The following is a 12,757-nucleotide window of genomic DNA, read 5'->3' on the forward strand; positions in this document are numbered from 1 at the left end:
GGCCTGAAGGGCTGCATTTGGCCCCTGGGTCCGGGGTTCCCTGCCACTGGTGTAAACAGTGCTGAGCAAGATGGACCAATGGTCTGGCTTGCCATGAGACAGCTTCCTATGTTTCGAGCCATTTATCCTGGAGCAAAACTGCAAACTTGAGCCTCTCACAGTCCATTCAGGCACACACATGGCTGTGATCAAAAGCAGGAGAGACCCATTAAAAAAATCAAACATACATGCTGAGTCTACACTTCAGATTATATAGGACTGGAAGCACAACTCCAGATGAACCAAACAAGATTTAAGCACCATAAGTTTGAAAACTCAAAAACATGTTCCAGTCCTATGACAAGTCATAGTCCTTAACCTTTCCCCTTCCCCCATGGATAGGGAGGGACATATCTGTCAATGGTCTGAAGGCACATGAGGCCAGCAGGGTCAGGTCTGGTCAGTGCCTGGATGGGAGACCTCTTGGGACTTTCTATGACCTCTTATTTATTTATTTAATTTATTTATTGTATTTATATACCACCCCATAGCCAAAGCTCTCTGGGCGGTTTACAGCAACCAAAAACATTAAAACAAATATACAAATTTAAAACACATCTTTTAAAAACAATTTAAAACACAATTAAAAAATTTAAAACAATTTAAAACTCTTGGGACCTTCTATGACCTCTTGGGACCTTCCATGATAAAAAGGCGGGGTATAAATGTAATAAATAATAATTTCTGTTTTCCCAGGTCTCTCATTTTTCAAGTCTTAAATACAGTTCACATTTCTGCAGCAATTTCTGTTTTTTTTGAGGAAAGAAATCCTTGTGAAAGTTCATCAGCATTTTAGTATGCCATTTTGACTAATATACATATTCTTGCAAGCAATTCTCTATAGTATAATGCATTTTTGTATGTTATTTTCACTAACATATGCATTTTTAAAGCACACTTTCCTCTAATAGATGCATTTGTGTACACTCTGTTTGGTTGGAAAACTGTGTCACATAATTTGGAGAAGTGCAAATTTCAAAGGATGCCTGTGTCTTGGTTCACATATTGGTCCAAGAAGTGCAAATGAGGTAGTTTCTCATTAAAATGCAATAACTAACTAAATAAATAAATATGAACTTCTCCCCCATCCCTGGCTGTGGGACAGGCTACATGAGTCTGTTGCAACAACATATGTGGTTTCAGGGCTTTAGCCAAAAGTCTCCAAGTCTGTGGTGAACAAGAAAAAAAAAGTTGAAAACTGAAGAATGGAAAGAATCAGTGGAAAGGCTCTGAACTCCCAAGGAGAAGGAAATCTGTACTAAGCATGATGCTTGTTCAGGGGGAAACTGCGTAGGTACCATGTATCAAACTGTACCAGTGCAGGGTGATGGGATACAAACAAAACAAAATGGCTTCTTCACCTTTGACAGCTGCTTTGACAAGGGAAGGCACAGATCATCATGCAGAGATGAAAAGATCCACAGCTATCCAAAGGTACAGGAGTTCTGTCCTTTTGTACAAAAGGTTACCCTGTAGCCAATACAACTTCCAATAAGAGTTGCATCTAATTAAGTTTTACTCAGAGTAGACCCATGAACATTAACAGGTCTAAGTGAGTAACAGGCTATGGTCTGAAGGCACATGTGGACAGCACCTCACTGAAGCTAAGCAGGTCTGGGTCTGGTCAGTGCCTGGATTGGAGACTGCCTTGGAACCACACATGTATGCAGCCTTGGGTTCCTTGATGAAAGAAAGGTGGAGTATAAAGGTAATAAATAAATAATTATTAATTCCCATGGTTCTCCTTTAAGTATGACTAAAACTGGATGAAACACAGAGGGTCCAGGGCTTAAATATACTTGGAAAAGATATTTCCTGATCTGAGAACCGGTTGGGTGGTTATGGGACAGCCATTTGCACATGCTCAGAGGTTGCTGTTGTTTCTTTTCTCACCAGATGACCCAAAGCAACTTATATAAGCAATTAAAACAACAGAATCCATAAAACCTAAAAACACCTCTGACAAAAAAACCCACAACCAATACAAATAATGGGCAGGTATACCAGTCCCACCTCGGTAAAAGAAGTGGCCTGTTGCGCCCTGTGCATCAGCACTGGTACTCAGAACAATTTCCATGGCTTGAAATAAGCCCCAAGTTCTGTATTTTTTTTTAATGAAAAATTTGTACATAAACTTTACAGAAGGTATGATACTTTGGCTTTCACATCAAAGTAGTGGCAATCTGGCAACTTTCAGTCATAAAATGTTATATGGGTACCAGTCGTGCCTGGTAAAGTGAGGGGGCGGGGAGGCATCTGCAGAACTGTAAGGACGTGTAACTCTTTTTTGGCTGAGCTTTCCTATTCTAGTTGAACCTATTATCCGCCTTGCAAACAGGCAATCTGGGACCAATCAGGCATTTCCCATTCTTTCAGTTTGGTGTGTGTACTGCCTTAAATTCCATTGTAAATATTTCAAACGTTAGCTCTACCAGAGATGAATTTCTGTCTCATTTGACCTTTTTCTTGGAGAGTTTTGCCATTTGGACACTGCAAGCTGATCTAAGGTCATAGGTGAAGGAAACCAGAGCACTTGCAGGTGCTCAAACTGAGTCAGTGTGTAGCCCCCCCCCTCGCCAGCTTGTTTTCAGTCAATTCTGTAAGGTTTAGTTCTGTAATAACAAAAAAGTGTCATTGCACTTGTGCAGAGTGCCTTACCTCACCACTCAGTAACCACAAGCAGTATCCTCATAGCTCCGATTAGGGCTTCTAAGGCAAAGTACACAAATATATCCTAAACTACCCAGAGATCTGACACCTCTGGATTTCACCTGGATTACAGCCTCATCTGCAACCCATTGAAGATGAGACGTTTAGATTTAACCTGATCAGCAGCACATCCTGAACTAATTAGACCAGCCTAAATGACGCATGGCACATAAATGCAACTTCCGCTCCTGTGGGATTTCAAATGCCAGTTTACTGTCATTAGGCTTGCTAATTTTGGTAGAATCCTACCAAGCATTCTAACTGCCCTGGGATCTTTAAATAGGTAACATTGCCAGAATAGGTGCATTTATATGCGTAGGATGTGCATTGGCCAAATGGGGCAACAGATAGCACAAAATGGATCTGTTCTCACGTAACTGACACTCCAATATAAGTCCAAGTTCAGTCTTGTGCATCTTTTATCAGAAATAAGTGTCATTGTATTGAATGGGTCCCCCCCCCCCAGTAAGTAGGTTGCATTCTCAGTTTCAGGGCCTACCTGTAATGCTCAGTATAATTTAGTTTGTGCCCCTCCCCCATTTTCGGCAACATGAAGCTGCCAAGCTGCCAAGGTTACAATCTAATGTAGGAGACCCACACCGAGGATGTGCTCCTTCCCCCTCCCCCCTCCGGCAGTTCTGCTAAAATGCCTTTCCTCTGCTTGCCCTCTGGGGAAAATCAGCATGGAGAACATTTTTATTGGGGAAAAATGTTGGAAGGAAAAAGAGCTTTTTAATTAATAATAATTATAATAATAATAAAAAACTTTTCCCACTGCGTCGGTCTTTTGATTTAGACTGCAACCTTTACAGCTGCATTTTGTAAAGTAAAAGTATGAGGGGAGGGACAAACTACACACAACTGAGCCTCATGTGTAGAGATATCACATTTCCCTAGTGTTCCAATGGTCCCCAGCTAGCTGAGCCATTGTGATCTGCATGCCATCCTAAATGTAGGGGGCAGGAGCGTTAAGAGCACCTATTGGATAATGCCAGTGACATCACTTGTGATGTTTGGCCCACAGTGCCATTTGACAACCAGCACTCAGGAGAGCTGACCTATAGCTTTAAACTCCTCAGTGAAGCAGGAAATGAGGCAGCCACAGCTTTGCTCACCTGCTCCATGGCTGTCCTTTTCATCTACCCCTCTCCATCTGATGTTGTGAGGAAGGTTCCAGGTGTGCTGTGCTGTACTGCACATCAGGCACAGAGTGCGAAGGGAGGCAAATGTAAAGACTGGCAAAAAGGAGAAGCTGTGGTTTCCTTGTCTCCTCCTACATTAAAGAATTTAAAGTAAAAGCATGGATTTCTGGGTCACAGTCTGGCAACCCTAAGAGACCTTACCCAGCAATTGAAACTAACATGTCTGTAGGCAAAATGTTGGTGCCTTGTACATTGTATCTCCTGGCAGCTTGCCTTAGACTTTGCCTTGTGTCTTTGCTGAATTGACAGTCACGTGCAGGGGATGCCAACCAATAGTCATGTTGGTCATTCTGAGAGAGTGCCATGGGCACCACCCTCACAGTTTGCATATCTCCCCCCCATATGTCACACCCTCCCCAAGACAGTGAGAAAGTGCATATACACACAAACACATATACATCACTTTTCCATGCAGTCTGGGTAAAGTTATATCACATAGAATTAAAACAGATCCTCTTCAATTTGCATGAATTTTGTACGGGGTATCCAAAAATCCACCAACAAATTAAAGTTTATATTGGTAAGCTACACAGTAAAAAAACCCCACATATCCAGTGCCAGCCAGGACTTAAAAATAATTCTCATCCAAGGCAACGATCCTCATGGCTCTTCATGATATTTACAGAGGATGAAAACAAAACTGACATATCTGTGGTCATAGAGGTGACCTATGATTTCTTGAGGGGATTTCAGATCCATGTTTGTGTGCCATGGAAGTGCTGAAAAGCACAGGATCCCTGCTTTGTACAATTCCATCAATGGAGGCAGATGTGAACTGTGATTTGGGGGTGAAACTTGTGGAGGAAAAGAAGAATGCCCTTTCAAGAGGCTCTGATGTTTGTGTGTGCCTATCTTCTTTTTCTAGTTCTCTCTCTGGCACTCCCCCCTTTTCTGTCCCCTGGCTCTAGTGGCACCCCACTTTCTCCTCCTCCCCCATTTTCCTCATGCCAGACTCCAGATTCCTTCCCTCCCCTCCTACCCTCTTGGTCACTTCACTTTCTGCTCAGCTGCTCATCTGATGGGGGCGGGTGAGGGGAGAACGTCCAAGTGCTAGAAATGTTGTTTATTAGTCCAGTGCATTTTGGAAGATCCTTTCTTCAAAGGCACTGTTTCTTCAGAGGCGTCTGTGTTGGAATTGCTTTTTAAGATGTTTTTAAAGCTCTTTAAAAATGTTTTTAAAGGTGTTTTAATTAATATGTTTATTTATTTATTTATTTAAAACATTTCTATGCCACTCTATCTTCCTGGAAAGCTCAGAGCGGCGGACAACTCTATAATAAAAGAACATAGACCGAGAATACCTTATAAAAGCAAGACATACACCATAGATACAAACTTATAAGATAAGATTAAAATAGTAAAAACTGTATACAATACGATAAACACATAATTACTCCATAATCTCTCATGGTCAAGAGATTTCCTATTCCTCAGTCCAGGTTAAATGCAAGACGGAAAAGGAACGTCTTGACCTGGCGACAGAATGCCTGAAGCGAGGAGGCCGACCGGACCTCTATTGGCAGGGAATTCCAGAGTCTAGAGGCGATAACAGAGAATGCCCTATCTCTGGTTCCTGAAAGATGAACTTGTGAGGTTGAGGGTATCCTAAGGAGCGAATTATCGGAGGACCTGAGAGAACGGGGGGGGTTCATAAGAAGACAACCGATCGGACAGATAGACAGGGCCCAAGCCATGAAGGGCTTTAAAGGACAACACCAGCACCTTGAATTGAGTCCGGAAGCAAATTGGCAACCAGTGGAGCTGTTGCAACAGGGGGGTTGTATGGGCACGAATGTCAGCCCCTGTCAGCATTCTTACTGCTGCACGTTGAACCAATTTAAGCTTCCGAACTGTCTTCAAAGGCAGCCCCACGTAGAGTGCGTTGCAGTAGTCAAGCCGGGATGTAACTAAGGCATGAGTTACCTTCGTCAGATCAGACATCTCTAAAAACGGGCGCAGCTGGCGAACCAGTCTTAACTGGGCAAAAGCGCTCCTGGACACAGCAGAAACCTGAGCTTCCAGGTTCAAAGCCGAGTCCAGAAGCACACCCAAGCTGCGGACTTGAGTCTTCAGGGGGAGTGTAACCCTGTCTAACACAGGTACATTCCACGTTTCTAGTTTGGCCCCACGACTGACGAAGAGCATTTCTGTCTTGTCTGGATTTAATTTCAACTTGTTCACCTTCATCCAATCCATCACTGAGGACAGGCACTGGTTCAGGGGTCGAACGGCTTCCTTGGCATCAGGAGGAAAGGAGAAGTAAAGCTGGGTGTCATCTGCATATTGATGGTAACGAACTCCAAACCTCCGGATGACCTCACCCAGCGGCTTCATATAGATGTTAAATAACAAAGGAGACAAAATAGAACCCTGTGGAACCCTGCAGGTCAAAGGCCAGGGGGCTGAGCAGCAGTCTCCGAGTATTACCTTCTGGGTTCGACCCTCCAGGAAGGAGCGGAGCCAACATAAAACAGTACCCTGAAGCCCCATCCTAGATAGGCGATCCAGAAGGATACCATGGTCGATGGTATCAAAGGCCGCCGAGAGATCTAGGAGAACCAACAGGGACACACTCCCCCTGTCTAATTCCCTTCGAAGGTCATCCACCAAGGCGACCAAAGCTGTTTCAGTCCCGTGGCCAGGTCTGAAACCAGATTGGAATGGATCGAGATAATCCGTTTCCACTAGGAACCGTTGAAGTTGACTAGTCACCACCCGCTCCACTATTTTACTTAAGAAAGGTAAGTTGGATACTGGTCGATAATTACCCAAACATAATGGGTCTAAGGAGGGTTTTTTCAGTAATGGTCTCACAAACGCCTCTTTCAGGCATCCCGGCAGGAAGCCTTGTTGAAGAGAGGCATTGACTACTCCACAGACCCATTCAGCCAGGCCCCCTCTTGTTTAATGATCCAGGAGGGACAAGGATCAAGCGGACAGGTGGTAGGTCTCATTCCTCCAAGGAGGCTGTCTATATCTCCAGGTTGAGCAAGTTGAAAGGAATCCATCTTAATTGAACAGACAGAGGCCAAAGGTACATCCTTAGAGACTGCATCAAAATTGGCTTCCTGATCGACCTTATTCGCAAAATAAAAGGCAAATTCTTGACAACGGGTTGGAGACAAATCCATGTTGTCCTCAGGATGAATAGGGTTAAGCAAATTTTTAACCACTCGGAATAGTTCAGCCGGCTGATTAACGGCTGATGAAATAGAAGCCGTAAAAAAGGCCTTTTGCGTAGATCGTCTTGTAATCGAATAGGTTTTCGAAAATTCTTTAACAAGTCGGTCAGATTCGTTCTGAGTTTTCCGCCACCGTCGCTCTAGACCCCGACGAGTGCGTTTCATCGCCATCAGCTTGTTGGAAAACCATGGGGCCGGTTTTGCTCTGGAACGCACAAGGGGACGCTCAGGAGCGATTGTGTCAACAGCCCTGGTCATTGAACTGTTCCAGAATTTGACCAGGGTGTCTACAGAATCACTTACTTGGGAGACAGGGAATTCCCCAAGAGCTGATAGGAAACCAACCGGATCCATCAGTCTCCTGGGGCGGACCATTCTAATGGGTCCCTTCTCCCCACGGTGGGTATGAGTTGCAGTTAGTCTAAAGCTGACCAGGTAATGATCCGTCCATGACAATGGAGCTATAGAAAAATCTACCACTCCTGGATCATTATCATCCTATCCCGCATAGAAAGCAAGATCGAGGGTGTGACCAGCTGTATGAGTAGGGCCTGTTATTAGTTGAGACATTCCCATAGTTGTCATGGCTGCCATAAAGTCTCGGGCATCTCCATGAAGTGGGGACTCCGCGTGGATATTGAAGTCACCCAAAACTAACACCCTGGGAGACTCCAACATCAGCCCGGAGATCAGCTTGGAGAGCCCGGATAAGGGGACTGCTGGACAGCGGGGAGGACGATACACCAGCAGAATCGCTATTTTGTCCCGCCCACAGAGTTTTAAGTAAAGACACTCAAATCCAGCAAATTGCGGTAGAGGGCACCTGGTCATAGAGATGGAATCATGATAGACCACTGCAACTCCCCCACCCCGTCCCCCCGGTCTAGCCTGCTGATGTACACAGAAACCTGGAGGACAAAGACCAGCGAGGTTAACCCCGCCTAATTCATCCAACCAGGTTTCTCTAATACACGTCAAGTCGGCATGTTCATCCAGGATAAGGTCCTGAATGATCGTGGTTTTCTGATTTACCGACCAGGCGTTAAAAAGCATGACTAGTAAACCGGGAGAATTGTCATCCAAGTACACCTGTCTATTTGGCCGAGGTCGTCGTATAGGAGTTGATAACCAACGATGAGGTCGACTTCTCTTGATGTGATAGGAGAATTTCTTCATATCATATCTCCCCCTCCCACATAGAGTTGTTATAGGTTCTCCGAAAATAAGGTCCTTTAAGGGCTTTAGCGTACCCACCTCAACATTAAGTGGTATCGTAGCAGGTAAGAAGGATAGATTAGTTGGCTGAGTCGTATGGCATCAAGGGAATTTTGATTCCTCTTGCGGGACTAAGGCTATACTTTGTAAAGTGTCACACATAGCATCCAATTCTGGTAAGACTGGCAGAACAAGAGTTGAACGGTATTTTTAAGGTCTGAGCTTTATAGCGCGCATCCAAATCAAGATCCTTACAGGATCTAGAGGATAATCTCTTGCTCAGTAAGTTTTGAAGAAGTTTCTGTAAGTTATTAATAATATCCTGTTGGGCATTGTCAGAGAAACTAGTAAAGTTGGATAATAGCTCATCTGATCCATCACAGAAGGAGGCAGTCAGTTTATCCTCATGGTCTCCCTGAATGGGTGACTGTAATAGAGATTGAACTGGACTACTCATAAGTAAGGAGCTGGTGGAATCGTTATAACTATCCAGCACAACAAAGTCGCTACTCGTGAGGTTAAAATGGGGGTATGCCATAGATGTATAATTATCCTGAGGATACTTCCCCATAACTGATAATTGAGTTTGGGCTATTAGGTCAGGCCGATGCCAATTTACACAAAGAGGGCGTGGTCTTCCTAAATTAACAAAATGTCTTCGCACTTGGATTCCAAACGTCAACAAAAAAGGTCTATTTGCCAAAAAAGTATTAACCATTCCATAAGATCTAAAAGTTAATAATACCACCATATCAAAAGAATTCTTGGTAAGAATAACTGCCTTAACTATATCTTCAAATTTAATTGGGACTACATTCAGGGATCGTAAAGCCTCGAAAATATAAATTTTCCAATTGAGATATTGACCACTGTTATTATAGCATGGGAAATGGGATAGAACTATCTTATTCCAACTAAGTCGTAGGGAGTAGTACTCTGCATCATCCTTTCTTAAGGAGGTCCTGGTGGGAGAAACCAGCTGATTGTTAGCACCCACGGGAGGCGAAGCTATAAGAGGTGTTATAGGTGTCTCAAAAGCAATAGGAAGCAAACTAGAGGCTTTATTAGATGTCTTCTTAAAAGTCCTCTCCTCCTTATGTGCAACCAGATGAGGCTGTGATTGTATTTCAGCTGGGCCACCAGTCTCATAGGGACGCTGTGTTAGTATTTCTGAGAAGTCACCAGTATCACAATGACAGTCAGTTTGGAGTTGTCTTGGAGAAAGGTCAGATGCTGAGGGAGTTAATTCAGGCTCACACAATGATGGAACGGTGGAAAACATTGAAGAAGGTTCTAGTTCCAACTCCGACCCGCCCCTTTGGATCATCTTAGAAGGTCCCGCAGTAGACGAAGGAGCAGTCTGCAGGCGGACAAGTGTATCCAAAATTTTAAAAAGGGGTTTATAGTTCATTTTTTTATATCGAAGTGGTTTTTGATTTTTGAAGTTTTTAGATTTTTTTACTTATATCCTTCTAACAGCCTTCTTTCTTTTACATTTGGGAACCGATGTAATCAACTGTCTCCCATCACTGGAGGGGGGACTCATCTCCCTAGTTTTATCCTCCTTACTCTGAATGATCGAATTGACAGCGCTCACCAAGGTATGCAGTAAATTATTGCATTCGGAGATAAACTTTTTCACCAAATCAAGTTCTTCAAGTATTAAAAGAGTCCAGCCCAAGGGATGGACATAATTTCCGGGGGTAGAAGAGGAATTAGACACATCATTTATAGGCTGATTATCTGCAAAGAGTCCGTGTTCAGGATGTGATGGTTCTGGCACTTGCATTTCCCCCAAGGTCTCCATCGCTTGTGGTAGTATATCCCCAACTGGATATGATGGGGTGTGAAAATCCACTTCTTGTAATTCCCTAGCTAAATTTTGGGATAAGGGATTTTCACACAAGCAATATATTCCTGATTTATAATCCAATGACCAGTCCAGGGGAGATTCAGGATGTACTACAGGCTCTTGTGATATCTCTGAGGTGTAAAGACCATCTTGCTTGGGTGGGAAGAACTGAGTAATCTTCATTTGTTGTGAGCTAAGAGGCTCGTCTCCTCCATATGGTGTTATGCCCAATTCTTTGCACTTCTTTCTAGTTAGCATCATTAAGTGTTATATTTGAAACTCCTTTAGTCAATAGGTAGACCACAGTTAGAGGGAAGACAGCTGTTATATTTTAATTAGAAAATAGTCTTATTCATCTTTCTTTAGTTTTAACTATTAATTTTAATATTAAATTGCTGCAGTTCTCCATATAGTTGGTGCCGTCACTTTAAATTTCTAGCTCTCAGCCATTCTCATCTACTTTTCAAGGCCAGGATTCCAGCAAAGTTCCAGCAAGGTTAAGATAATGAACTTGCAAAAATAAATAACTTCTCCCTCCGTCTGAAAGTAGAATTTCGCTTAGAGAATAATTTGCCTACTCACAAAATATGTTGTCAGTAACGGCAGTTCTCTCTTCCGGTAAGTTCCTTTTGACCCCCTACACTCCTAAGATCAGCAGCGTCTCAAAAAAGTCTATAAATAAATAAAAAATATCTCAAAAGCCTCTAGGGGAGATAAGGGCGAATAAATAACCAAGTGGAATAGATGTTTGGCCTTCAAAAAGTACCAATTAGGAGATAAAATGCAGAGCTGTTAATATGTTGTTAAAGATGTCTTGTTTTAATACATTATATATAAGTCTGTTTTTAGCAGAGCCTGGAAAAGTTACTTTTTTGAACTACAACTCCCATCAGCCCAATCCAGTAGCCATGCTGGCTGGGGCTGATGGGAGTTGTAGTTCAAAAAAAGTAACTTTTCCAAGCTCTGGTTTTTAGTATTTTGTTTGCCGCCCTGGGCTCCTTCTTGGAAGAAGGGTGGGATATAAATTTAATAAATAAATAAATAAATAATATATGAACAGCATAAACAGCATACAGGACCTGAGTTTGAAAGAGCTGAAAAAGGAAGTGTGATAGAGCAGCACATTTCCTACTTCTATGTGCTTTTCATGGCTTGCAGTTTTATGTGCTTTTTGAGGCAAAGGAGGTAACCACTGTTGCCATCTTTTTACAAAGAGTGCAGTGGGTAGGAGGTGGATTCGCTCAGAGGCTTTTCAGGTCAAGCGAATTCTGCACAGGCAACACATTGGCGATCCCAGGACAAGGGGGTTCTCAGCACAAATGCCATTTTCACATGTGTCATGCTTTAAAAAGAGTATTTGCATCCCTTTCATGCTATTTGCGATTAAGGAATATGAAACAGAATACAGAAAATAAACAGCATATAGTCTAGCCAAGATCATAACTACATTCCACTCATTGTAGACCACACTGTTAAGCAGTATATAAACTGTTGAAATAAATAAATAGGTAAAGTCATGTACTACAAACCCATTTAAGACTCCTCCACACAATTAAGCGAAACATCCCTGCACCTAGAAAACTAGCATATGAGGGAGAAGCATTCTAATCTAGCACTCTCCCTGATGTGCGACTTTGCTAAGTGCAAGGATTTCTTTATGTTTTTGAACAGGTGAGCATATAGCCTTCTGCAGTCTAAAACAGTGCAGTCCAAAAACAGGTCTGCCATGCCTTCTGCTGTTTTTGAGAACGAGGGAGACTAGTCAGGTTTGACTCTCACTAGGATCACTTCTGCTTCTCTCTCATGTTTCTTGAAATGTACATTATTTAGCAGCAAGAGGGCTATTTCTCCACACACCCCATTGGTTAGGCAGAAAGCAAACATTATGCTATTACCTTTGAACCATGATCTGAGAGACTCTCATACATTCAGGACCAACCCAAGTAATATAGCTGCCTGATGCAGAACAGCACACACCCCATGCCCCACAAGTCAAGGTGAAGAGTACCCAAGACTGGCCCAATTATTTTGGCACCTGACACAGAAAATCCCCACAAACACCTCTCCCTGGGAACAAAACTACAATTATAAACGATATCACCAACAATCTGTTGCTCTTTCAGGACACTCAAGCTACTAGAGATAGCTGTTTCACTCTCTCCAATGGTAGGACTGGCCCACCCTGGACAAATGATCCTGATATTTTTATCTTTTAAGTTCTTTTATTCTCACTCGTTTATATGTGTATGCACATATACACATGTATGTATGTTGGTATGTGTATGCATAATGCATTTTATGTATTTTAATAGTATTTTATGCATTCTAATTTACTATAATGTTTGTGTTTTTATTGTGTATTTTATTATATATGTGTGCTATTTTATTGTGAGAGCCAGTGTGGCATAGTGGTTAGAGTGTTGGACTATGACCTGGGAGACCAGGGTTTGAATCCCCACACAGCCAGTGGGTGACCTTGGGCCAGTCATTGCCTCTCAGCCTCAGAGGGAGGCAATGGTAAACCACCTCTGAATACCGCTTACCATGAAAATCCTATT

The 12,757-nt window shown here is 42.8% G+C and overlaps 1 protein-coding gene across 3 annotated transcripts in view; it reads right to left on the bottom strand.

Moving 5' to 3' along the window:
* Positions 1-12,757, bottom strand: part of GDNF (glial cell derived neurotrophic factor) — a 57,556-nt gene that overhangs the window by 35,893 nt on the left and 8,906 nt on the right. Inside the window, exon 1 of one of the 3 annotated variants that reach the window (XM_061616635.1) lies at positions 10,782-10,977. The exons of the other annotated variants lie outside the window; for them this stretch is intronic. The gene's annotated coding sequence lies outside the window, so the exon portion shown is untranslated. Of the gene's footprint in view, positions 1-10,781; positions 10,978-12,757 lie in introns of those variants that run through there. 3 annotated transcript variants of the gene reach the window in all.

The sequence above is a fragment of the Rhineura floridana genome, chromosome 1 (genome assembly GCF_030035675.1).
Source record: "Rhineura floridana isolate rRhiFlo1 chromosome 1, rRhiFlo1.hap2, whole genome shotgun sequence".
NCBI lineage: Eukaryota > Metazoa > Chordata > Lepidosauria > Squamata > Rhineuridae > Rhineura > Rhineura floridana.